The sequence below is a fragment of the Gouania willdenowi genome, chromosome 1 (genome assembly GCF_900634775.1).
Source record: "Gouania willdenowi chromosome 1, fGouWil2.1, whole genome shotgun sequence".
Lineage (NCBI taxonomy): Eukaryota > Metazoa > Chordata > Actinopteri > Blenniiformes > Gobiesocidae > Gouania > Gouania willdenowi.
Genome location: NC_041044.1, coordinates 2,071,462 through 2,098,044, shown reverse-complemented (window position 1 = coordinate 2,098,044; position 26,583 = coordinate 2,071,462). Strand labels below are relative to the sequence as shown.

Sequence of the window (26,583 nt, the reverse complement as noted above, 5' to 3'; positions counted from 1 at the left end):
AAATAACCCAATAATTCAGTTGTAAATGTATCATCTCACAACTCACAGCACTCATCCTGGACAAGCCCCCAAAAATACGTTCGAGGAGGTATAGGTAACCTAACAATATTTTGGGGTCTTGTCCTATTTATTTTTTGGCGGATTTTAACACAAATACACTAACTCAACACAACATTTAGCTTTGCTTGTTATTTTTCTGTTTCTAAATCACACGAGTACAGTTTTTTTTACGCAAATTATGAGAATTTTTCTAAAACCCAGCAAATTCACACAAAATTCCTCTAAAACTAAGCAAATATTTCTGCTCCTCTTTATACATACTTTACACCAGCGATTCTCAACTGGTGGGTCCGGACCAAAAGGTGTGTCACGGACCTGTACTGGGTCGCAGACAGTTAATAAATAAAATAAATATATAATAATATTTAATGTCTCTCATGTTGGACGTCTTTAATTTTGAAATAAACTTTTCTTTTGACAGGTATGCTGTGAACTGCATGTTGCACAGGAAAATGTATAGATTTATGTTTTTCAAAAAAAGATTATATGTGTTTTCAACAGACATTTTTGAAAAACTCATGATTTAATGACCGTGGCAAAATATGGGTCCCAGGGTGAGACCCCTGGTTTAGAACATTCTATGTGTCTCACAGAATAAAATAACAACATGATTATTGTGCAAATAATCAAATAATTCAGTTGTAGATTTCTCATCTCACAGCTCACAGCAGCACTGATCCCGGACAAGCCCCCAAAATACGCTACGTACTCATCTACGAGTGTAGGTAACATAACAATATTTTGGGGGCTCGTCCTATTTATTTTTTTGGTGGATTTTCACATAAATAAACAACTCCACAATATTCAACAATGCTTGTTATTTTCTCGTCTCTAAATGACAAGACTGCAGTCGTCTTCTTTTTTAGGCAATGTGAGAAGAATTTTTCTAAAATGCTGCAAATTCATACAAAATTCCTCTAAAATTACACAAATATATGTCATACATTTGGTGCCTCCTTATACATACTTTAGAGCAACCAATACGTCCCACAGTAGAAAATAAAACGCGACTCATTGTGTAAATAACCAAATAATTCAGTTTTAGATTTCTCATCTCACAACTCATAGCAGCACTGATACCGGACAAGCCCCAAAAATACGCTATGCGCCCAATCTACGAGGTATAGGTCATGTAAGCTATATTTTGGGGCTTGTCCAATTTATTTTTTGGTGTATTTTCACAAAAATACACAACAAAACTCCACGATATTCAACGGTGCTTGTTATTTTCCTGTTTCTAAATCACACGACTGTAGTATTCTTCTTCTTTTTTTTTTACACAGTGAGAAGAATTTTTCTAAAATCTTGCAAATTGACACAAAATTCCTGTAAATTCCTCTACAATTACACAAATAATTCTCACATATTCCATTGCTCCTCACATACTTTATACATCACTTAAACGTGGAAATGCACACTACGGCACATTCATGTCGTTTCACCAAAATAAACGGGAACTTCTTGCATTTTCCAAGTGTTCCGACATCTATTTCCATCCTAACTGTGACATCCTGGCACTTTAACGAGTTGTAATAACTGAAATGAAAAGAACATCCGCTCTTCATCCCGAGCCCAGAGGGAGAAACAAAGATGGAAGGAGAGGATATATATATATATATATATATATATATATATATATATATATATATATATATATAGGGTATACTTTCACTGGGACGTGAGCAGGTCAAACCGTAGGCATTGTGTAAACGCGTGAATTCTCCACTTAACCTTTCACACCCGGAGACTAAAGCACAGCACTTTCTGTCACTTCATTTTCCTCCTGTTCACTTGTCATCACTATGTGATGCCCTGCAGCCTGCCTCATACACCCTCATCATCATCATCATCATCATCATCATCATCATCATCATCACTAATGTAAATACATGGAGGAAGAAACTCTGTTCCTCTGACAGAGATCACTCTTTGATGATGTAGCTCCCATTATTTCACTTCATTGAGCAGCTGTTTCAGCAGCTGGATGGTGATGATGATGATGATGATGAAGATGACAGCCACAGTCTGATATTTATTTTAATCCCATTTTTTAAGCAGTTTTTTAAGGTTTTCAAGGATTCCGAGAGACTTTTGGGTATTTAGTTAAATTAATGTGAAAGGAAAACATTATGTTTACAAGACAACACATCCAGTGTTGACTTCATCATCATCATCATCATCATCATCTACAGCGTGCGTGCAGGTTCGCTGTGATTGTGCGTAATCGTGAAAATAACTTAATAACGCGTATTTTTCTCATTTTTTTTTTAAATAGAAACAAAGTAAATGTAAAGATTATTTATATTTTAGTTGGACTGATTTAAAGTGTTTTCCGTGTTTTAACTGCGCGTGTGTGATGGACACGCGCTCCGCACTTTATCCACTTTTCTTTATAAAGAATTCAAGAAGCATCGATCCGTGCAGCACTGATCACATCCCACACCTCGGTACAAAACTTAACCCTGTGCGTAAAGCTCATTATATAACATGTTCAGTATCTGGAGATGCACCGTTGGTTGCAACAAACCGAGAAAGAAGAACGCGCTCCATGATGTTTGAGAGCCCCGTGCGTGCGTCAAACTACGGCCAATGGAAGAAAAAACGCGACCGGGGACGCGAACCTATGACCGCGTAACAAGCGCACAGAGAGAGTGGCATTTTCTGTCCTGCAGAATGAGTGTGAGTGATGAAACCGTACCTGTTCAGTCCGACGCGGTGTGCGTGTGCGCGCTCCGTCACATGTACGAACCACTGGACATGTTTACGCACAAAAAGAGAGAAAATAAGAAAGAAAAGAAGAACTTTGCGCATCAAGAGAGTTCTCAGAAAAATGTGAATGAGTAGAAAAGTTGGAGCTCTGAGGACGTCACGGACCGTTGGAAAGAGAAGAAAACGTCACCAAAGAAAAAAAGGGGGAAAAAAACATGTTTTTTTTAAAAAAAAACCCAAAAACAACCAATCCGTGCTCCGGTCCTCACCGGGACGACCCGAGCAGCAGCAGCACGTGCTCGATCCGTTCACGACACGAACCCATTTCTGTGGAGACGGAGAAAAAATCACCACCGCGTGCACACAAAAGCACAAAAGAAGAAGAAAAAGGAAAAACGCACGGAGAAGCAGGAACAATAAGGTGCCGGTGTGCGCGTGTTTCCGTCTCCTCGGTGACTACAGTGGTGTACGGTACCCCGGTGTCCGCGCACAGCTCATCTCTCTCCGGCTGCGCAGTGACACGCGGCGGTGCGCGAGGCGGGGACGGGATGTTGTGCACGCGGGGAACCCCCCGCTGCGTCCAATCCTGACGTCTCTACTCCGCGCGTGCGCGTGCGTGCGTGCACGGGAGCAGCCTCCGGGAGGATGCTGTAAAGTTAAACCGTGCGTTCTGTGCGTGTGTTCCATATGGTGACAGGTGGACATCATCATCATCATCATCATCATCATCATCATCATCATCATCATCATCTTCATCATCATCATCATCATCATCATCATCATCATCAAGTCTAAGAAACCAATGAATATCTGAACAATCAACGTTTCCATCATCACAGGTGATAAATATCAACGTCCAAAACTTTAACATGTTCTATTTTATTAATTTAATTTTAACACATTTTCACAAATCTAATAAAAATAAATTAAAAAAACACTTGTTCTGAGGGAATTGAATGTATTTGATCGTTGTACTGTATGTGTTACACAGCAGCAACCTGCAATAAAAGAAGATGCGCTATAATTACGCACACAAAGAGATAATATTATGAGATATTCTGTAAATGTAAAAAAAGTGTAATATTTTGCTCAACTGTCCTTATGAACCAACAGAGCAGTGTGTGTGTGTGTGTGTGTGTGTGTGTGTGTGTGCGTGTGTGTGTGTGTCAAAGCAAATAAAGCTGTTTCGTATATGAATCTTATTTAATAATATCTTGTGTAACATGTTGTTTTCTTTTTATTTTTTTAGGACAATCACATCTATATGTGTTGTTTTTTTGTCACTCATCGTATACAGTACATTTAACATTGTAAATGTTGTTGTATTTAATAAAACAATTAAAAAGAGGATGAACCAAAGTTATTTGAATAATAAATGTATTTCATTAGAATGAGAAACAGATTACAGTAATGTGAGTGAGTGTCGTGGCCATGGGGGGGCACCATGCTTCACTAGTGACATCACTGGAACACTTGAAACTATAGATGACATTTTTGACACAAAGTGAATCATTTCAACAGAAAACCAAAATATCCTCAGAAACGTGACCGAAAGAGAACCTGTAACTTCATCTGTGTGTGTGTGTGTGTGTGTGTGTGTGTGTGTGTGTGTGTGTGTGTGGTGTGTGTGTGTGTGTGTGTGTGTGTGTGTGTGTGTTGTGTTTAGACACACGTAACTTGGACCTGTACTGTAATGATTATTGTAAAACACCTACATTACATCGTATGAATGTAGTGTGTGAGTGAGTGTTGGTGGTGGTGGGAGGGGCCTATGGTGCACTATGGCAGCCTCGCTTCTGTCAGTCTGCCCCAGGGCAGCTGTGGCTACAATAGTAGCTTACCACCACTAAGTGTGGAGTGAAAGAATAATGCCTTGATTTTGTAAAGCGTCTTTGAGTGTCTATGATAAAGAGTTATATAAAATTGATGCATTATTATTATTATTATTACAAAATACTTGCTTGTCTTTGTTTTGCTGCACTGTGTGGAGAGAGAAGAAGAAGAAGAAGAAGAAGAAGAAGAAGAAGAAGAAGAAGAAGAAGAAAGAAGAGAAGAAGAAGGAAGAGAAGAAGAAGAAGAGAAGACGAAGAAGAAGAAGAAGAAGAAGAAGAAGAAGAAGAGAAGATACAGTTAAGTCCATATACAGTATATCTATGTTTTGGACACTGACACCAGTTATGTTTGTTACCCGTATAATGAGACATATTCCAGTTATAGTGATATAATGCAGCGATTCTCAACTGGTGGGTCGGGACCATACCTGTCAAGTTTGGGATTTGAAAATAAGGGAAATTTCCTGGTGCCCACTACGAGTTGTCCCACCCGTCCAGTATCGTCCAGTATCCCTTATATTTTAATATAGGTGTACAATAAATCTAAAATACCCACTTATTAAATACAATGATGTGATTACGCAAAAAAGACCTGGACGTTCACAAAAGACAACAGAGTCATTTCCATGATGAAGAGAAACCCTTTCACAATGGCCAACCCAGTTAAACCCTCTCCAGGAAGTAGGCGTGTCATTGTCCAGGTCGACCATACAGAGAAGAGTGCATGAGCAGGGCCGTAGAACCACATTTTAGGCCCTGGGTACAAACCATCTTGTTGGGCCCCTACTGTAAGTTTTAATATGTATGCCTGGAAACTATACAAGTATTCTTATATAAGCTTTCTTTTTTTCTTCACATTAAGTTTATAACTTTTTTTTAGGTCTTGACCCCATTTTAATATCACAAATGTCCAGTGACCCCAGAGACATTTTTATTTCTACAGTTAGTTTTTGACCATGTTAATTAAAGTGTTATTAATACAGAGTCGTCAGGATTAGTGACTACGTGACAAATGATCCACCGTAGATATTATTATACTGAATTTTATTTTGAACTAGATTTATATTTTATATAGAAAAGTGTACGCTCATCCGACGCTAACGGCTATGCTAACGGCACTTTGGCATAATAAGATCGCTGCTTCCAACAGAAACGTGTCCTTTTAGCTTTATCTGGTGTTGAACACAGAACCTCCTCATGGACATTGAGGAGGATTTAGAGACTCTAAGTGTTGCAGAGATAAAGATACTGTATCTCTGAATGTGTAACGCTTCACTTCCGGGTCACGTACGTTGGCCAATCGGTGATGGAGAAAACTAATAATGGTGTTTTCTGTTTTTAGTTTCTGTACCGAAGCAAAAGAGCTTGAATCTGAAAAACAAGGCGTTTTTCGTTTTTTCATTTTGGTTTTGGAAAGAAATATCAAATAATGAGTGATTTTTGTTTTTGTTACAAAATGAGAAACAAATGAACAAATGAAACACGGATTAAAAACAACCAACAAGTGAAAGCTGCTGCAGTAAAAACCTGGTAGAACTTTCAAAAGGATGAAACCCAGCATCTGCTGATGAGTTCAACATGAAGTCATTGGCAACAAAGGGTTTTAGAAAAGAACATTTTATCTTCAGTTCTTTGTCCAAATTACTTTTGAGCCCCTGAAAAAAAGGGGATTGTGTTTAAAAATTGTGTGAATTCCTCAGATCTTTTTGTTCAACTCACTGCACTTCAACTGCATCTCAGTTGTTTCATTTAAAATGTATTTTTATACTGTACAAAACCAACATTAGAAACATTTGATCTGTGTCCAAATATATATGGACCTAACTGTACATAATAAATAATAAATAAATATCTAATAAAATATGATTTATAATTATCAGAACAGAATGAGAGGATGAAGCCATGGCCACAAAACACATCAACACTGATATTAATATAATGTGTTTTAATGTAATAGAAATGTAACCTGTGATGGTTGGAGGTCAGATCAGATCATCTAGTTATTGTTCATGGTTTTAAACCCACAACCTCCTCACATCACATCACAAGGACGAGTGGATCAACAGACTTTCATTTAAACGTGTTCTTTGCTCTGATAGTTTCGGTTTCTAAATACTGACGTGAATGTTGTGATAGCGTCACATTTCTCAGGCCCTGCTGTGAGTTAGACTAGTTCTGAGAGCGTACTGTACAGGAACACGTACTGTACAGGACCACGTACTGTACAGGAACACGTACTGTACAGGAACGTGTACTGTACAGGAACGTGTACTGTACAGGAACGTGTACTGTACAGGAACACGTACTGTACAGGAACGCGTACTGTACAGGAACGCGTACTGTACGTAGGAAGTAGTTCTGTTGTTTCCTAAAGGCTGAGAACCAACGTGTGCTACACTGGACGGAGGTCTCAAAGGTCGTTTGAAAACAGAACCTAAAAATGACACAAATTAAACATAAACTTGTTACGATCTGAAGAATTTAGACAATAACTGACTAGAGACGTGTCTGGTTATCATAACTTTTATCCCTGCAGGGGTCACAAAAATGTGATTTTCTAACCCATACGTGTCCAACTTAGGCCCAGGGCCCAAATCCGGACCTTTCGGGGTTTCAACCTTGGGGTTAGGACCTTATTTGGGGTCGGGACACGCTGGGAGTGTGTTACCAGATGCTTTCAAAAAACTAAGTATATTTTCTGAACAATTTGAGCCAATTTTTTCCCCTTTTCTGCAACATCACCAAACTCACCATATTTGAACCTATTTTCATCAGGTTTTCTTTCCATATTTTTGCTCCTTTTAATGTATTTTTGCTACATTTCTCCCATTTCTGACACTTCTACATCACATTTCAATGTCTTTTCTACACATTTTTTCCACTTTCCAGACATGTTCAGCACTTACTGTATAAACCCTTTCCACCACTTTTACACCTAATGTTGACCATTATTGTCACTTTTAACCTCTTTTCACCAGATTTCATGATTATTTTTTGCCAATTTAACCGCATTCATGATTTTTAATGACTATTATTTTCCAGTTTGAACTAATAGTTACAATATTGACACCTTGAACCCCTTTTTAACACTTTTTTGGCCACAAATTTGCCACTTTTTTTTTTTTTTACCAATTCTGTGGTTTTAAAAATCCCATTTCACCACTTTTTTACACCATTTTTGCTTATTTTTTACTCTTTTCTGCAACAATACCAAACTTGCCATATTTTAATTTATTTTCATAATTTTTTCTTGCCATATTTTTGCTCCTTTTAATTGCATTTAGGTTCAGTTTTTTTTTTTGGCCAATTAACTACATTCACAATTGTTATGCCCATTATTGCCAGTTGAAACAAATTTTTCCTACTTTTTAACTTGCCAATTTTCCTGTAATTGACAGATTCTTGTGTGTTTTGAGTAGTTTTGTGCATTTTTTAGTTATATATTTGTAATTTACTTGTTTGTTTAATTTTGTAATTTTGTTGTTTTTTTGTAATACATTATTATCACTGCATATATATATATATATTTATGAGTCATTTTTGTGTGTTTCTATTGTTGTTTTAAATGTATTTTCAGGGTTTTGTTTCATGAAATGTTTCCCAGGTTTCATCAAAGTTGTATAAAGTTCTGTGCAGCTTTGTGTGCGTTCTTCAATCATAGTTACACTGGGCTGTCGACAGCTGTCCTTTGTGTCCCTAATTCTCCTAATCATTTAAGTTGTGTCTGTCTCAGACGTCAGAGTTACCGCTGGTTAGTGCGCTCGCTGAGTCGTGTTAATTCCTGCTTCCTCTGAGTCGGAAGACATGAACATTGAAGAACAGTCATGTGGAGACAGGACCATCTATAAGGGGGAATAAAGGGGAGAGATTTTTGGGGTCCATCCATATAAAGTCAGTAAATGATGGTCTATTGTTCTATGAATCTGTGATAACCACATTTATTTATTCATCTGAATAATATCCACTGTTATCCAGGAACGTTTATTATTATTATTATTATTATAGTCATCTTAAAGATGGAAATCCTGGTTTTAATCACTAATAAATGGTTCAAAGTGACCAAAAAGGGGTGAAATTGAATTAAAAAAAAAACAAAAAAAAAAACAGAAATTGGTTAAAAGTTGCAATTTAGAGTGGACAAAACAGTCAGAAAAAGTGGTATAAAATGGTTCAATGTTATTATTGGCTTCAAAGTGGCAGAATTGTGGTTACATTGGCAAACAAATAATCATGAAATCTGGTGAAAAGAGGTTTTATAAAAGAGACAATAATGGTCAACATATGTGACATTAGGTGTAAAAGTGATAGAAAAGGTTTATAAGTGCTGAACATGTCTGGAAAGTGGGAAAATGTGCAGCAAAAGTCTTTTAAATGTGATGTAGAAGTGTCGAAGGAATTGAGTAATGTAGCAAAAATACATAAAAGGAGAAAAAAATATGGCAAGAAAAAGTGATGAAAAATAGGTTATAAAATATGGTGAGTTTGGTGATGTTGCAGAAAAGGGTAAAAATAAACAAAAAAATGGTGGAAAAAGTGGTGAATGGGATTTTAAAAACAACAGAAATTGGTGAAAACTGACAAATTAGTCGCCATAAACGGATAGAAAAAGTGATATAAAAAGGGTTCAAATTGTCAATATTGGAACGATTAGTTTAAACTGGCAAATAATGGGCATGATAAAATGTGAATGTGGTTAAATTCGGCAAAAATAAGCATGAAATATGGTGAAAAATGTGAAGAAAAGGCATTGACATTTGATGTAGAAGTGTCAAAAATAAGAATAAAAGAGCAAAATATGGCAAGAAAAGTGATGAAAATAGGTTAAAATAGATTAGTAGATGTAGTTGCAGCAAAAGGGTAAAAAGAGCAAAAATGGGCTCAAATTGTTCAGAAGTATTTCTAGTTTCTTAAAGGCATCTAGCGACTGTTTACCAGTGTCTCAAGACCCAAGGTTGAGAACCCCTGAGCTAAAGGCTAAAGTGTTTTAATGTCAAATAGATCGTCATCAGCAAACAGTGATCCACAGAAATAATTACAGGGACGTAAACACTCAGTCACTGTTTGACTTGTCGACCTCAGACTATGTTGGGATGAGTTTTCAGAGTTTGATGCAGATTTATTCAAGCTGTCGGTCAGAAAAGGAAAGAAAAACCCAGAGGAAAACAAGATGAATGGAAGAGAAGGAGAAAAGAAAGGAAATGTGATCGTAAAGTGTGGAAAAACTACAAGAAGAACTTTTTGACTTGTGAGAAGATCCCTGTGCACACAAATACCCTGAGGCTACACACACGGACACACACACATGTCACACACACACACACGTATACGCACACACACACACACACACACACGCAAAGTCTCAGCAGGCTGTGCTTTGTAGCATGGAGTGAAAGGACAGGTGTGTAGTCAAGCAAAGCTTCACTGTGTGTGTGTGTGTGTGCGTGTGCGTGTGTGTGCGTGTGTCCATGTGTGTAGCTGGGGTTATGCTCTTTTCATTCAATGCCAATGTGCACTCAGTGATGTGAATGATTGTTGTCAAACACACAAACATGGATGCAAAAGCTTGGTCATGGTGTTGGTAATCTATGTTACACACACACACACACACACACACACACACACACACACACACACACACACACACCACACGCACACACACACCACACACACACACACACACACACACACACACTTCCACATGAGTGCAGCAGTGTGAGGACAAGCCAATGTCATTCGTCTGTAACTGTTGTTCTGTCACATTTCCATCGGCTTGGATCCTGCAAACAGGACGTTCCCCCGGAATCACACACACACACACACGCACACACCACACACACACACGCACACACACACACACACACACACACACACACACACACACACACACACGCACACACGCACACACACACACACACACACACACACACGCACGCACGCACGCACGCAGGCACCACACACACGCACGCACGCACAACAAACACAGCACTTAATTACACAGCGAGGACAAAATTCAGACCCAATGACCAATCAGAAGCATTATTACAGTGATTATTGTTCATTGTTATGTTTTTATTATTTTGTTGTGTATCACAAGTGTTGTTGTTTATATTTGAGTTATTTTGTTAGTTTTTGTTGTGGTTGTGTTTATTTTTCAGTTATGTGTTTGTGGTTTCTTGTGTGTTTTTGGAATCATTTTGTGTGTGTTTGCTGTTCTTTGTGTAGCTATTTCTATAGTTTTTAATGTTTTTGTGTGTGTGTGTGTGTGTGTTATGAGTCAACTTGTGTGTTTTTGTTTGGGATTTGTACATATTTTTCCATCATAATGTTTTTTATTGTTCTGTGTCATGAGTCAAATTGTCTGTTTATGTTGTTATTTATTTTTGGAGTCATTTCGTGAGTTTTTGTTGTTTTGGAAATTCTTAAGTTATTTATTGTGGTTTTCTTGTATTTTTGAGTAATTTTAGGCTCTTTTTTTCTCCTTTTTTATTGATTGTCAGTCATTTTATACATTTTTGGGAGTTATTTTGTGTATTATTTTTGTGTACCTTTTCTTTCTCTGTATTTTCCATCATTTGTATATTTTAATAATTTTTGCTGTTATTGTGTGTTTTATTATTTATCATTTAATGTTTTGTCTTTTGTTTGTTATAAGTTTTCTTGTGTGTTTTGGAGTGATTTGATTTTGTTCTGTATATTTCTATGTCAGTCTGTACAATTATTTTTTTTGTTTTATAATTATTTTTTTTGCATTTTGTAGTTTTGTAGTTTTGTGTGTTTTGGAATCATTTATTGTAATTTTGTTTGTAATTGTCATTTAGTGTTTTTTTACCTTTTTTTTCTACCCTTTCTGTTTTTCTGTATTTTCTTTTGTCATTTTGTATCAATTGTGAAGGTATATTCAATATTTTTTTGCTCTTTTTATTGTGTTTTTCATTTTTTCTATTTTTGGTATTCATTTTGTATATTTTTTCTGCTATTTGTATGTTTTGGTTGTTTCGTGTGCTGTGAGTCATCCTCTGTGTGTTTTGTATATTTCTTTATTTTTTATTTGTAGTTGACTTGTGTGTTTTGGAATCATTTTGTCTATAATTCTATCATAATTGTTAGTTTTATGTGTTGTGTTTGTATATTTTTCAGTGATTTAGTTGTGGTTTCTTGTGGTTTTTTTGGAATCATTTTTTAAATTATTGTTGCTAATTGTCTGTCATTTTGTGTGTTTTTGGAGTCCTTTTGTTCTTGTTTTGTATATTTTTCTGTCATTCTGTATAGTTTCTTGTTTGTGAATCTTGTTTGTATGTATTTTTTAATACATTTTTTTTCTATTTGTGTTGTAATTTTTGTATATTGTTGTGAGTTATTCTGCATGTGTTTTTCTAGCTGTTTCCTGTGTACCTTTTGCTGTTTGTTTTCTTTCATAGTGTGTTTTAGGGTCATTTGTGAGTTTATTTTTCTCAAAGTTAGACCGAGGGTTTCATTTCTCTTTACCACATTAAGCAATCATATCATTTTACATCTTCACACACACACACAGTGTGTGTTGTGTGTGTTTGCAGTGGCTTGATGTCTTATTTGTCCTCCTCCTACAGCTATTAAAATAAACTTGAGACTGTCAGGCCACGCCCCTCCACCCAGAAGTGCACGCACACACCACACACACACATCGTGCACAGATCACTTTCCTAATACGACGTGTGAACTTTTAGATTAACTTGAGTGGATTTGCCTTGAGGGAACTTCTCTGTGTTTTTGTAGCTGTGTGAAGGTGTGGTTTCCCTGTGAAACACTTTTGGTATTTTTCTACGTCACCGTGTGACAATCTGAAAATGATAAGTCTAGTGAAACATTATACAAGTCATTTTCATACTGATCTTTATCACATTTGTAAATTAAAAAAAAACTGGATATAAAAAACATTCCAGAATAAAAGGATTTAACACAGGAGTTATAGTCTCAATAAAACACATGGAAAAGTTGAAATACATTAGACTAGATTATTTAGATCATGGTCATGTGTTTTTTTTGTAATTGTCATTTTGTACGTTTTTGGAGGTTATTTTCTATGTTTTAGTTGTTTTTGTGACGAGAGGTTCTCAACTGGCTTCACCCTGGGACCCACATTTTGTCATTCATTTTATTTTTAGAATTCTTCAGACCAAATTTATTTTTTCAAAAATAGCTGAAAACACACATACAAAATATTTTTTAAAACATAATCTATATATTTTTGTGTGCAACATGCCTTTCACAGCATGCCTGTAAAAAAAATATTTCAAAATAAAAGACAAGTCCAACTTGAGAGACATTAAGTATTTTTTTTTGACCAGCTCTCCGCAACCCACCCAGTACTGGTCCGTGACCCACTTTTGGTCCCGACCCACCAGTTGAGAGTCACTGGTCTAGAGCAGTTTTGTGTGTGTTTGGTATATTTTTGAATTATATATTTGTCGTCGTCTTCTGTGTTTTGAGTAATTTTGTCTATTTTGTTGTTGTTTTGTGTATTTTTGCCGTTTTTTCTGTTTTTTATTTAATTCATTTTGTGTGTTTACCGTGGGAGGGGTTGCACGTATGGTTTGTTTTTACATTTTTTATATTACTATTGAGTTGTTGAAGTCGTACCCAGAGTATGTTTGTAAGTACGTTTAGAGTTAAAGTCAAATAAAGGCATGATTAGATTTCCTGTTCACATTGTATCGTTACCATCCATCGTATCGTATCGTGAACTTAATGTATCGTCCCACGCCCGTTAAAGAGCCAACCATATGAAAGGTTTCTGTTAGCATCACCTGCTACAGGTTAAGGCAGGGATTCAAACCTTGGGGTCAGGACCCCATTTGCGATTCCAAGACACCAGGAGGGGGTCGCCAGATGCCTTCAAGAAACAAATTATTTTTATTTTTTAACAATTTCAGCCAATTTTTGCTCATTTTTACCCTTTTTCTGAAGCTTCACCAAACTCACCATATTTTAACCTATTTTCATCACTTTTTAGTCCCATATTTTTGCTCATTTTAATGTATTTTTTGCTACATTTCTCCCATTTCTGACACTTCTACATCACATTTCAATGACTTTTCTAATTATTCCACTTTCCAGACATGTTCAGCACTTTCTACCACTTTTACACCTAATGTCACATATGTTGACCCATTATTGTCACTTTTAAACTCTTTTCACCAGATTTCATGATTATTTTTGTCAATTTAACCCCATTCATGATTTGTCATGCCCATTTTTTGCCAGTTTAAACTAACTGTTCCTACTTCTGGGGTAATTATATTAACCAAATCCCACATTTCTGCCACTATTAAGCCAGTATTGACACTTTGAACCCTTTTTACCACTTTTTATGTCCGTTTTTTAGCCACTCAATTTCTGTTTTTTGCACATTTTTTAACGTTCAAAACATTTTCAGCACATATAAACCCTTTCCACCACTTTTCCCACCTAATATTGCATATCACTATTTTTTTTAATAGTGCATAAATAGCAGAGAAAAGACTTTTAGACACTTTTTCTAAGAAAGTAAATGTTTATTGAATATTATGACATTTTTTAAATATTCCAGTAGCCTTTGCTTTTCATAAAAAGCACAACAAATATTTAAATTTATATTCACCCTTCAAATAAAACAAAACATGCATTAAAAAAAACTAAAGTGCATTAAAGTGGAGGTATGATGAATAAATGACTTTCTAATGGTTTATCTACAGTGATAAACATCATTTAGCCTCGTTCAGAGGAACAAAGTGTAAAAAGTTCTGTTTCCTCCCTTATTATTACATATTTTATAAAAAATCAGATTTAAGCGGGACAGTTGGATTTCACCCACGTTGGCAGGTGACGTCACCTAACACACCTCCTAGAATGTTAGCTCCTCCCTCTCCAACTATATAACAGCTAAAACAACAATGCTGTTTAATTTAGAATATATATTATACTTTATTACCATATATGTAAATACAAACTGCACTACTTTTTCTGCTGCTGATCGTGTTGGGAGTCACTGCTTGGAGCCACGGACTCATTGTTTACATATATCAGCTGTTAGCACACTGTGCTAATGCTACACCAGTCTATGCAGCGAGACCCGACATCGCTTGTGAACTGAGGAGGAAACGATGGGGATGTTTACGGATGTGGAATTAGACGGTTTCCAACTTTTACACAGTGACAGACGACGGAGAGCGGTAAGGAGAGAGTCTGGCTGGTTTGTGTGTGAAAGGAGGAGCTGCTGCTGCTGCTCTGGTTCTGCAGCAACGCACACTCACTTTTCTGACTCTAAATCACTTCACGTTGTTTGATTGCGTCACACGCTACTATTCGGCCTTACTTTTAACTCACTAAACCAAAGGCTGAATGTGGCTTTTTTTGCAATATTCGGCCAAATATATTCGGTTAAAGAATATTTGGTGCATTCCTACATTATTTGCCAGTTTAATTGTTCCAATATTGACACTTTGAACCCTTTTTTCAACTTTTTCTGTCTGTTTTTATCCACTCTAATTTGCAACTTTTAACCAATTTCTGTGGTTTTTAAAATCTCATTTCACCACCTTTTCCACCATTTTTGGTCACTTTAAACCCATTTTATTAGTGATTAAAACCAGGATTTCCATCTTTAAGATATAATAATAATAATAATAAACGTTCCTGGATAACAGTGGATATTATTCAGATGAATAAATAAATGTGGTTATCACAGATTCATAGAACAATGGACCATCATTTTACTGACTTTATGGATGGACCCCAAAAATCTCTCCCCTTTATTCCCCCTTATAGATGGTCCTGTCTCCACATGACTGTTCTTCAATGTTCATGTCTGTGTTCAACCACCTTCAGCTACAGTGGGGGTCCCCGGACTCTGGAACCTTTATTTTGGGGGGTCGGGGCCTGAAGAAGTTGAGAACCACTTAGTTACGGGTTAATAACTCATCCCATAACAAACATAGAAAGGTCTCAAACCCAACTGTAGATCTCTTTAACTCTGGCTGATCCACTTTGGGGGTATCGTGTGGCTTGTGAAACCAACGCTACGATATAAGCAAAGTTAAGCTAACATGACCCAGGCCCAGCAGCTGTCCTATTCACACCATCCAACAGCCTGGATTACCAACATCCAACATGCCTACCATGGCCCGCTTCAATCTGGGGGTTTGTAGCAATTATTGAAGTCCAACAGGCATAAGAAGGTTAGAAAAGATGTTGGATGTGGTATCTGAGTGGTAGAGGGCTACTTCTCTGTTTGATGCACTAAGTCCCAAGCCAAGCCATTTGACAGTTGCACTTTTTGAAGAGTCGGGGGGGGGGGGTGGGGGGGGTTGTTTGAAATGCCCCTACTGTGGCGGCTCTTTAAACTTTCTGAGCCTGGGACAGAAATGGAATAAATTTTGCTTTAGCCCAGACTCAAGCTCATTAGGACACGCTGTTGTTATGGTGGGACGCACCAAAAAAACCAAGAGCATGACCCACTTTTAGAGTTGGAATGAGTCCATGGAGACACATGAAGACATATATGCTCAAGAAAAAAGGGTTTCCAATCAACTCACCCTCACCAGGATCATCACAAACATCGTTCTAGAGTCTGAATACGGACATTTAAAGAATGTAACGTTGGTTACATTTAACACTTTTACACAAATGCAACCAATAAACTAATAGAAACAACTGGATCCATGTTTTATAGTCATTATGTAAATCAATTATTCAATGTTTTCTCCGCTTTGATCTGAAATATTCATTATAAATGCCAAAATACTGTACAAGGGTGTCCATTTAAAAGGAATGATATTGGTTAAAAAACAAACATAATTTTCTATCAAATAAGATTTTAACAAAAAACTATTGGAAATTATTCAGTGAAAATGGATTTGCCAGCTTATTCTTGTTGGTCCTCATTTTTCTGGTTGTTTGTGAGTTTGGTCATTTTGTGTGTTTTTATATCGTCATTTTGTTTATTTCTGTTGTTGTTTTGAGTGTATTTTGAATCTTTTTTTGATTTTGTATAATTTTTTCTGTTGTTTTTGAATAATAATAATAATAATAATAATAATAATAATAATAATAATAATATTAATAATAATAATAATAATAAAACAATGGTAAATTAATTTTTTTGAAAAACAATAAAAAATCTAAGAGTACATGGGAAGAGAAGATTAATCACACAATAACAGCCATGATGGAAACACAGCAGTGAATGTGGATTAATGTAAAGTTAGAGAGGAAATATAAAAGCAACAAATATATGCATTATGCCATACAGTATTGTCATGGTAAATTAACTGTGTAAATACTTTCCTTTTTACTACATAACTTTTCTAATCAGTATAGAATATTATGGTCAAGTGTTTAAACTCTGTGATAATCCACATTCAGAGGTGCTTTTAATGGGCTGCAGGTTTGGATTAGGAAGGTTTAGGCAATAAAATGTAAAAACAGGGACATTATCGCGGTTAATTGTGATTAAATCATTGCAGAAAATAATGCACAATTTTTTTTTTACTCCAAACAGTACAGAATCTTTTCATTTCATAGGTTCCCAGTATACCCATAATACTGATGCACAGAGCACAACACAAAAAACAGGAGAACCAGAGGAGAAGTCTTTGCTGTGCTTCGTGTTTGTTAATATTAGTTTAAATGAAAACACTGGATGGAAAAATAAAGACCAGTTGTGAGAAAATTGTTAGAGAAAGATTTTGTGGATCAGTTGAGCTCTGCTAGCCTTAGCTAGCACCTCAATGCTAAACATGTAGCAGCTAGCACCTCAATGCTAAACATGTAGGAGCTAGCACCTCAATGCTAAACATGTAGCAGCTAGCACCTCAATGCTAAATATGTAGCAGCTAGCACCTCAATGCTAAATATGTAGCAGCTAGCACCTCAATGCTAAATATGTAGCAGCTCGCACCTGAATGCTAAACATGTAGCAGCTAGCACCTCAATGCTAAATATGTAGCAGCTCGCACCTGAATGCTAAACATGTAGCAGCTAGCACCTCAATGCTAAACATGTAGCAGCTTGCACCCCAATGCTAAACATGTAGCAGCTATCACCTAAATGCTAAACATGTAGCAACTAGCACCTCAATGCTAAACATGTAGCAGCTCGCACCTCAATGCTAAACATGTAGCAGCTAGCACCTCAATGCTGAATATGTAGCAGCTAGCACCTCAATGCTAAACATGTAGCAGCTAGTACCTCAATGGTAAACATATTGCAGCTAGCAACTCAATGCTAAACATGTAGCAGCTAGCACTTCAATGCTAAACATGTAGCAGCTAGCACCTCAGTGCTGAATATGTAGCAGCTAGCACCTCAGTGCTGAATATGTAGCAGCTAGCACTTCAATGCTAACATGTAACATGTGCTGTTTTTTATTTTAATACACAAAAACTAATTAATTAATTATATTTCTTCATAATATTGCTAATAATAATATTATAAAGTCTTTAGTAAAAACAACTTAAGCTTAAAATCAGAACAAAGTGAGCATTTAGTGTGTTTGTTCCTTCTTCTATGGTATGATGCGTGGTTCATCACTACTAAAGCACTGCAGCTTGTTTTTAAGGGCAAGTAAAAGTCAAAACTCCTTCTATTATATTATAGCTCTACATCTCCTCTCAACTTGAAGCAGTTCCTTTGCTTTGCTTCAACTACTTTAAAATGATCACAAATCAGTTCCAGTGTTACACACGACTATGAAAGGACTTGACAACGAGTAATTTGTCACAACACTGGCGGCACATTTCAAAGATGTTTGAGGTTTGTTCAATGTTCCTTTTAAAATGTGGAACAAACCTTTACTAATGTACTTTTACATTATTGAGTGCTGGGTTAAAAAGGGAAGAACCCATTCCAGGAACAGGGATACAGGGAACCTTTGGATTCATTCCCTTTATCAACTCTCTAAATTCAATGTGCGTAGTTGACCACACGCATTGTGTATGCGCACATTGGACGACCTTAACGCTGCACATTCCAGCCAATCAGAAGCTTTCACAGTACAGTTTGTTACAAGCTGCTGAAGTAAAGTCTCTGTTCAACCAGAGCAAAGAACTCTAATCAGAGAGGAAAACAGCTGATTCAGCATTCATTAGATCTAATTTAGAATAAAAATGTCATCAAGAAGTTAATCAGAGTGTTTCAAAGTTCTGCTGAGGTTTGGAGCACGTTTAAGAAGCTCTGACATTAGAACTGTGTCCATAGGTTGATATGTTGCAGATTTTGTTGCGTGTGAAAAACATAGAGTTCGTCTACATGACAAAGATCAATTCATATTTTCACGTGTCATTTTCAGCCACTGAGACTTTTTTGAAAAATCTTCACATCAGTGACACTAAGAAAAAATAATCCACTAATCGTGATTTTAACACTGACAATTATGAATCGATTCTTAACGGAATCCTCTCCTGGTAAAACCTTTGAAATGTACTTATTAGTAGCTTTATGTCTAACAAAGCACATTATTATGAACCATATTAGTTTAATTAACTTTTAAAAAATGGACTACTACTACTATGTAATAAAAATGTCTAATTCAGGTTCAATTTCTATTGGTTTATTCACAATAAAACTCCAAATTTACTTTTTTGTTATTGTGTTTTTCATCATTTTAAACTCTTATTAAATGTTAAGACTGTAATTTTTTTTTTTACAATTTAAAAGACAAAATCAAAAATATATTAAGGTTTTCTTTTATTCGGACAACTCAGAAGAACACATCAAAGTGATCAGCAGACACCTCTGAGGAAGACTGGCAGTTGACATAAGGACATCAAAGTTAATTTCCTGAAAAAAGTTGTCTGAATAAATGAAACCTGAGCTATATTATTCAAAAAAGAAGACAAAATTAACCTGCTGTAATTAAAATTAAAAAAAAACAAACAGGCAAGACATGTATTTGCAAAGTCAATACTGTATGTATTTGGTAATTGAAAACTTAAAAAACAAGTTTGTTCTTTTCACTAATTAAATTGACAGTAATAATGCAGGCAAAACAGAAGACTGACCTTGACCTTAAATATGACCTTGAGCGAAGGTCAAGATCACACATTGAAAGGAAATGTTGTTCAATGGTACCAGTTTGAGCACTGAATGTCAATTTGTGGCCAAGTTATAGTGAAAAGTATATATATTTTTGTTTTGGCTTGTTTTGCTTTGTTCACTTTTCTGAGGAGTTCTTGACCTTAAATATGACCTTGGGCAAAGATCAAGGTCACAGATTGAAAGGAAATGTTGTTCAATGGTACAAGTGGCCAAGTTACATGTCAGGAAAAAAGTATTTTTGTGACGTCATAAATTTTGACCCCTACCAATCATTTTACTGGTAGGTCGTACAGCTTCGGTTCAATTAAATAAAATACTCCACTTTAGATGAACGTTTCATCAATGTATACATCAAACTTAAAAATTATAAATACGCGTAGAAATACGGACATTTCTGGTTTTAGACACTTGACGCGACCTTGACCTTGACATTTTGGCGATAAAAAGGTCGACTGTACATCCTTAACATTGTCCCTATGAGATGACATACGTGTCATTAGTGCTGCATTAATAGTCTAGGAGGAGTTCTACGACTCCAACAGGAACATTCTATTTGGAATTTTTCAATTGCCAAATACAATGACTGCCGTCATGTGACATAAGAACGTGAAAACTAAGCTCTGTAGACATGGTAATATTGCATTTTAGTATTTGGAATGGCTGAGATACTGTATCTGTAACTAAATCAGTTGCTGATTTACAAAATGTTTCATGTTTTTTGTATTCTTTTTTACTTTATCAAGTGGCCTGATTTGATGAAGTTAAGTGAAGTTCCTGAATTAAAATTTCCTGATTTGGGGAAAATTTGCCAGATTTTGTGTAAAACTGAGAGTTCTTTCAACAATTTGAGTTTAAAAATGATTAAGACTGAATCAGTTAGTTATTTACGAAATGTTTCATGCTTTTGCTAATATTTTTACTTCATCAAGCGGGCACAAATTTGATGCTCTAAAGGCCCGGATTTGGTCCCCGGGCCTTGAGTTTGACACGGTCCTAAAGGGTTAGAGTTCACAAATAATCCTTTTCCGTGTGTGTGTGTGTGTGTGTGTGTGTATAAAACTGATGCATAAGACAAACTGTTCTAGAATGTGTAACTAAAAATGTGTGTGTGTGTGTTTAATGTGTATCTGCATTGTTTTCTACACAGAATTAAAATTTGTGTGTGTGTGTGTGTGTGTGTGTGTGTGTGTGTGTGTGTGTGTGTGTGCACGTTTCTCTCAGTCCGGGTCAAGCGTCCTCTCTCAGCGTGCAGTCTCCACGCCACACCTCACTCCCTTTCCCATAATCCTTTTCTCCCCAGGCCTTTCTCTGCCCCCACGCTGGGATAAAGTTATCACACTATGCACACACTCCCCTCCTCGTGTGTTTCTGGGTTTGGTCAAACCTATTCTCTCATCCAATTCCTATTTATTCCTTTCTCAACGTGAAGCTACTGCAGTGGCTGTTTTACTGCAGGAAGGCGGAAAAATACTGGAAATAATCTGTGATTTAACATTTGTGATACACAAAAATACAGAGTTCACAACTAATTGGTACAAAACTACATTTATTGCATTACTTTAAAATGTTTAAACCACGAGAAACTTCTTAAACATGTCATTTTCTTTAATGTTTCCTCTCTGCTCACTAACAGATTATCATTCTAAGAAAAAAAAAATGTGGGGATATATTGCGATATTTCACCGTGCAATTATCGGGCCATTTTGCAACTTCCTTTGTCCCATTTTTGCACCTTTTCAACATTTTTGACACTTTTTTAGATTTTAGGTTCCTTTTCAAAATAAATATCACTTTATTTCAATTTTTTGTTCATTTTTGCAAGTTCTTTTTGACACTTTTATCAATTTTTTGTCCTTTCTTTAACTATTATTGACACATTTAATTAATATAAGCTAACATTTGCACAATAAATACGACCTGTTTCCTTTTTTTCCCTACATTTTGCTTCTTTTTCTTCCACATTTTTGCACTTTTTCACTATTAATAGCCACATTTTTCTCATTTAAGCTACCCTTTACAATTATATACAGTATACTTGACTGCTTTTGGCCCATTTTTGCCCCTTTTCAACATTTTTGACACTTTTTCAGAATGTAGCTCCTTTTGCCGATAAATATCCTTTTTTTTCCTATTTTTTGTTCATTTTTGACACTTTTATCCATTTTTTGTCCTTTCTTTTACCATTATTGACAGATTTCATCAAAATAATTTAACTTTTGCCCAATTAATAGCACCTGTTTTCTTTTATCCTATATTTTGCCTTTTTGTTCCACATTTTTGCTCTTTTTGACTATTGTTTGTCCCGTTTTGCTAATTTAAGACACCTTTTGCCATTATATATCTCCTGTTCTCTTGTTTTTGCTCTTTTTTTGCCACGCTTGACTGCTTTTTGCCCCTTTAGCTTCCTTTTCAAAATGAATATCCATTTATTTCTATAGTTAAATTTGCAAGTTCTTTTTGACACTTTTATCCAATTTTTGTCCTTTCTTTAACCATTATTGACACATTTATTCAAAATAAATTATGTTTTGCCCAATAAATAAATAGCACCTGTTTTCTTTTTTTCTCTTGACTGCTTTTTGTCACTTTTCACTCTTTTCTTGCCACATTTTTGCCATTTTTGCAGCATTTTATGCCACCTGTTACTAATTTTTTGTCACTTTACTTAAACTTTACTCATCGCCGGTTACAGATGCTGACTCGGCCCCTCCTCGTTCGTCTCCAGGCCCAGCAGTAGCAGCGCTGCTGGGGTAGTGACTTTATCTTTTGGCACACTGTTTCTCAGCGCCACCCGGGCGTTTTTTCCTCTTGGCCATTTTTTCCTGACTACATAAAGTTAGCAAACTGTCAGCTCATGATTGATCGACAATGACAAACAATGGACCAATAATATGTGTCGATGGCCTGGTGTACCAGATGGCCAGTCGCCCCATGAAGATAAAAATGCAGCAAACTTTGGAAGTCAAAAGAAAGTCAAAAAAGATCCTTCTTTTATTTTTTACTATCACCCAATTTTTTTTAACTCCTCGTCCTCCTCACGACAACACAACAACAATTGGATATTTTCAGATGATCAAAGCAGTGGAGTGATAACCCATCGTTACTGTAGCTATAAGTGCTTATAAAATGACATTTAATGTGAATTAAAGCCACAAAAGTAATCAAAGGTCAAGAGAGAATTCTTCACGAACTGTCAGGAGAAGAAAAACAGAGGGCGGAGCCAAACGAGCCTCTAGAAACAAAGATAAGAATAGAAATAGTGAGAGGAACTCTGTAGAGATTTGCATTGAATGCCAAATGTCACGTCTGCATCTCCAAAGCTTTCGTTTGTCCCACTTTAGTTTAGAGACGCGGCGTTTTTTAAGACGAGGCTCATTTTCATGTGAAAACGCTTCTTTTCAAACTAACAAAATAAAACTACTTTCAATGAAACTCGTGCATTGTGTTTTCTACACGTCCTCGTGCACAGATACATGTGGTAAAAGTCACACATAAACACAGAATATGAATCAGTCCAGGTGTTTTTTATAATGCTAATCCTATTTAAATGAGCAGCTCCGTTGCAAACACAATTCAAACGTATTCCAACCAATTCGTAACATTTAGTGAGACAGAGATGATATGATACACATTTTGAATCGTGATCAAATTCATCCATTCATCATCTTCTCCTGCTGAGCAAACACTGTTAATTCTGTCGAGTAAAAGTTTTCATCACAGTTTTCGCCCACTACAAGTAACAATAACTAAGCTATGACTAAAATCAATAAATCATATCCCAGAATATTGATATTTTGTTCACTAATAAAAACTAGGGCTATCAATAGATTAAAAAAAACCAACAACAACTAATTAATCACACAAATTTCCTTTAATTAATTGCAATTATTCTGAAGCATGTAATAGATATTATCTATTTATGGAAAATTGATACACAGAAAGTGTATTTAAATTCAAAGACCATTTTAATAACTTTCTTTCTGCTTTGAATGAACTCAGTTTCCAAGTTTATCAAAAAGAATAAAATAAAAACTAAACCAGATATAATATATGAAAGTACTAGTCTCATCACTTTGAGAATAAATAAAGTTTTAAAATTGTTAAATGAACAAAGGTTCAATAATACACCATACTGTAATATCTACTGACACAAATAATCACTAAATGTCTGGGTTTTATTACAATATTTGTCCTTGAGTAGCTCACTCAATAAAAATAAATATACATAATAAAATAAAATATATTAAGGGTGTAACGATTCATGCATTAGATCAATAAATCAATTTATATTCCTAGATCCATCTACACTGATCAGTGCTCGGCTAGTTTCCCTTCCTGATGACACACATATAGATCCAAAATGGTTTTAAAAGGTAATCAATTGATTGTATTGATACAAGATAATAAAGACGTTGTGTGTGTGACGTCATGGCCACGCCCCCAGCAGACGACTGAACATGTGGTGGAGGAGAAATGGATGGAACCACCTGGGTGTGAAACACAGATGGAGATATTCTAAAGCTGTGGTTCACTGTGTCCACCGTCCACCAACATGTAGCGTTAGCTCTTTAGCATTAGCTTGTTAGCATTAGCTCTGCAGAAGCCTCATGGTAACCATCAACCACTGCTCATTTAACCTCAACACATCATTTTATACATTAATATTGTATTATTTTAATGTATTAAACCAATCAGAAGAGTCAGATAAACATTATATGTATTTTTTATTGAAAATGTATTGATTATTGAGAATTAGAGTTAGCATCCTGTTAATTTAAACTGACTTTATTCAAATAAAAGGTGAATATATTTGACATTAAATGTTGTTTACTTGTTAGTTTATGTCCATCCATGATTAATAAACTGTTTCTTTGAATCACATGTGTCAAACTTAAGGCCCGGGGGCCAAATCCCTTTAAAGCCCTCTAAATCCCTTTAAAGCTCCAAAAATAAGCAAAAACATGGTGAAAATCACCAACTTATTCATTGTAGATATCTCAGTACCTCCAAATACACAAATTCAATGAAAATGCTCATTTTTCTCCCAGGGCTCACAGTTTTCCAATGCTTATATCACATGATGGCAATGATTTTAAATCTTAAATTGTTGTAAGTACTCTCAATTTTTCCAAAATCCTTTAATTTTTCCACAAAATGAAATAGAAATCGATCAAAAATAAAATGTATTTCACTCACACTGGTTACATTATTATTTTTGATAAAAAGTGTCTGAATTCATTTCAAGTCACTGAATCGTTTCAGATTGAATCATTCTAAATTAACGAATATCCATGAATCTAATCGACACAGCACAATTGTGATTTCAATGGAATTGTTGTTGAAATAAGTTGTTACACCCTAAAAAAAAGCAGTTGTTTGGTGACCAACAGACGAAGGGGGGTAAGATGGATACCGTACAGATGTCTTCTTCACACCTGAGACTCTGTGATATAACAACGTCTACAGAGGTTTGATAACAGGTGCCAAATGTCAGCAGCTCCATCTCTATAGAGCTGCTGGCCTAGTTTGTCTTTAGATGCAGCTGTACGTTCTGTCACTGAGACGGCAAATGAGCACCAGAGGGGGTTCACACACACGCACACACCCGCGCACGTACGCCACCGAGTGAACGCGCTCAGCGCAATGTCACGATGAGAATGGAAGTAATAATAGGACAGCATGGATCTTCACCACCTGGAGTTCTGCTAAACTTCTATTCTTTAGCTTGCATCACATTTTATCAGGTCTCAACATTACAGAAGAAAATACCAATAACTACAAGCCCAACATTAGCCCAACTTTAGCCAAACTTTGGCACAAAATTAGCCCAACTTTAGCCCAACATTAGCCAAACTTTAGCCCAATGTTAGGCCAACAATAGTCCAACACTAACCCAACATTAGCCCAACTATAGCCCAACATTAGCCCAACTATAGCCCAACATTAGTTGAACTTTAGCACAAAATTAGCCCAACTTTAGCCCAATGTTAGCCCAACATTAGTGCAACTTTAGCCCAACATTAGTCAAACTTTAGCACAAAATTAGCCCAACTTTAGCCCAATGTTAGGCCAACAATAGTCCAACACTAACCCAACATTAGCCCAACTATAGCCCAACTTTAGCCCAACGTTAGGCCAACATTAAACCAATGCTAGCCCAACATTAGCACATAATTAGCCCACCATCAGCCCAACTTTAGCCCAACTTTAGCCCAACGTTAGGCCAACATTAGCCCAACATTAGCCCAATGTTAACCCAACATTAGCCCAACATTAGTCCAACATTAGCCAACAATAGCCCAATGTTAGCCCAACATTGGCCCAAAGTTAGCCAAGCACTAGTCCAACACTAGCTCAAAGTTAGCCCAACATTAGCCCAACTTTAGCTCAACATTATCCCAACATTTAAACCAACCTTAGCCCAACATTAACCCAACATTAGCTCAAAATTTGCCCAACATTAGCCCAACAATAGCGCAATATTAGCTCAACATTTGCCCAACATGAGCCCAACGTTAGCTTAACGTTAGCCCAACAGTAACCCAACATTAGCCCAACACTAGCTTAAAATTTAGCCCAACATTAGTCAAACAATAGCCCAATGTAAGCCCAACATTAGCCCAACTTTAGCCCAACATTAACCCAACATTAGCTCAAAATTAGCCCAACATTTGCCCAACAAATCTCTGGTCTTTGGAGAGAGCAGACGTGTTTTCATTCACTCCGATAACACGACCTTGGCTACAGCTGAACAGCGTGAAAAATTGGGCCCAAGACTGAAGGAAAATGGTGAAAAACCCGCAGGGAGGCCCTTCAGAACCCAATTCGGGTTTGGAAGAGGTCAAGGAGATGATCCGCGAGGGTCTACGAAACCTATCTGCCGAGATAAAGTCGTTGGAAAAGACGCTGGAAAACCTACAAAGCGAAGCAA

At 36.3% G+C, this 26,583-nt stretch overlaps 1 protein-coding gene across 7 annotated transcripts in view; it reads right to left on the bottom strand.

The window, feature by feature from the left end:
• The window catches only part of tenm3 (teneurin transmembrane protein 3), a 543,864-nt gene that overhangs the window by 358,096 nt on the left and 159,185 nt on the right, over positions 1-26,583 (bottom strand). For 6 of the 7 annotated variants that reach the window (XM_028461268.1, XM_028461285.1, XM_028461292.1 and 3 more), the window contains exon 1: positions 2,759-3,238. The exons of the other annotated variant lie outside the window; for it this stretch is intronic. The gene's annotated coding sequence lies outside the window, so the exon portion shown is untranslated. Of the gene's footprint in view, positions 1-2,758; positions 3,239-26,583 lie in introns of those variants that run through there. 7 annotated transcript variants of the gene reach the window in all.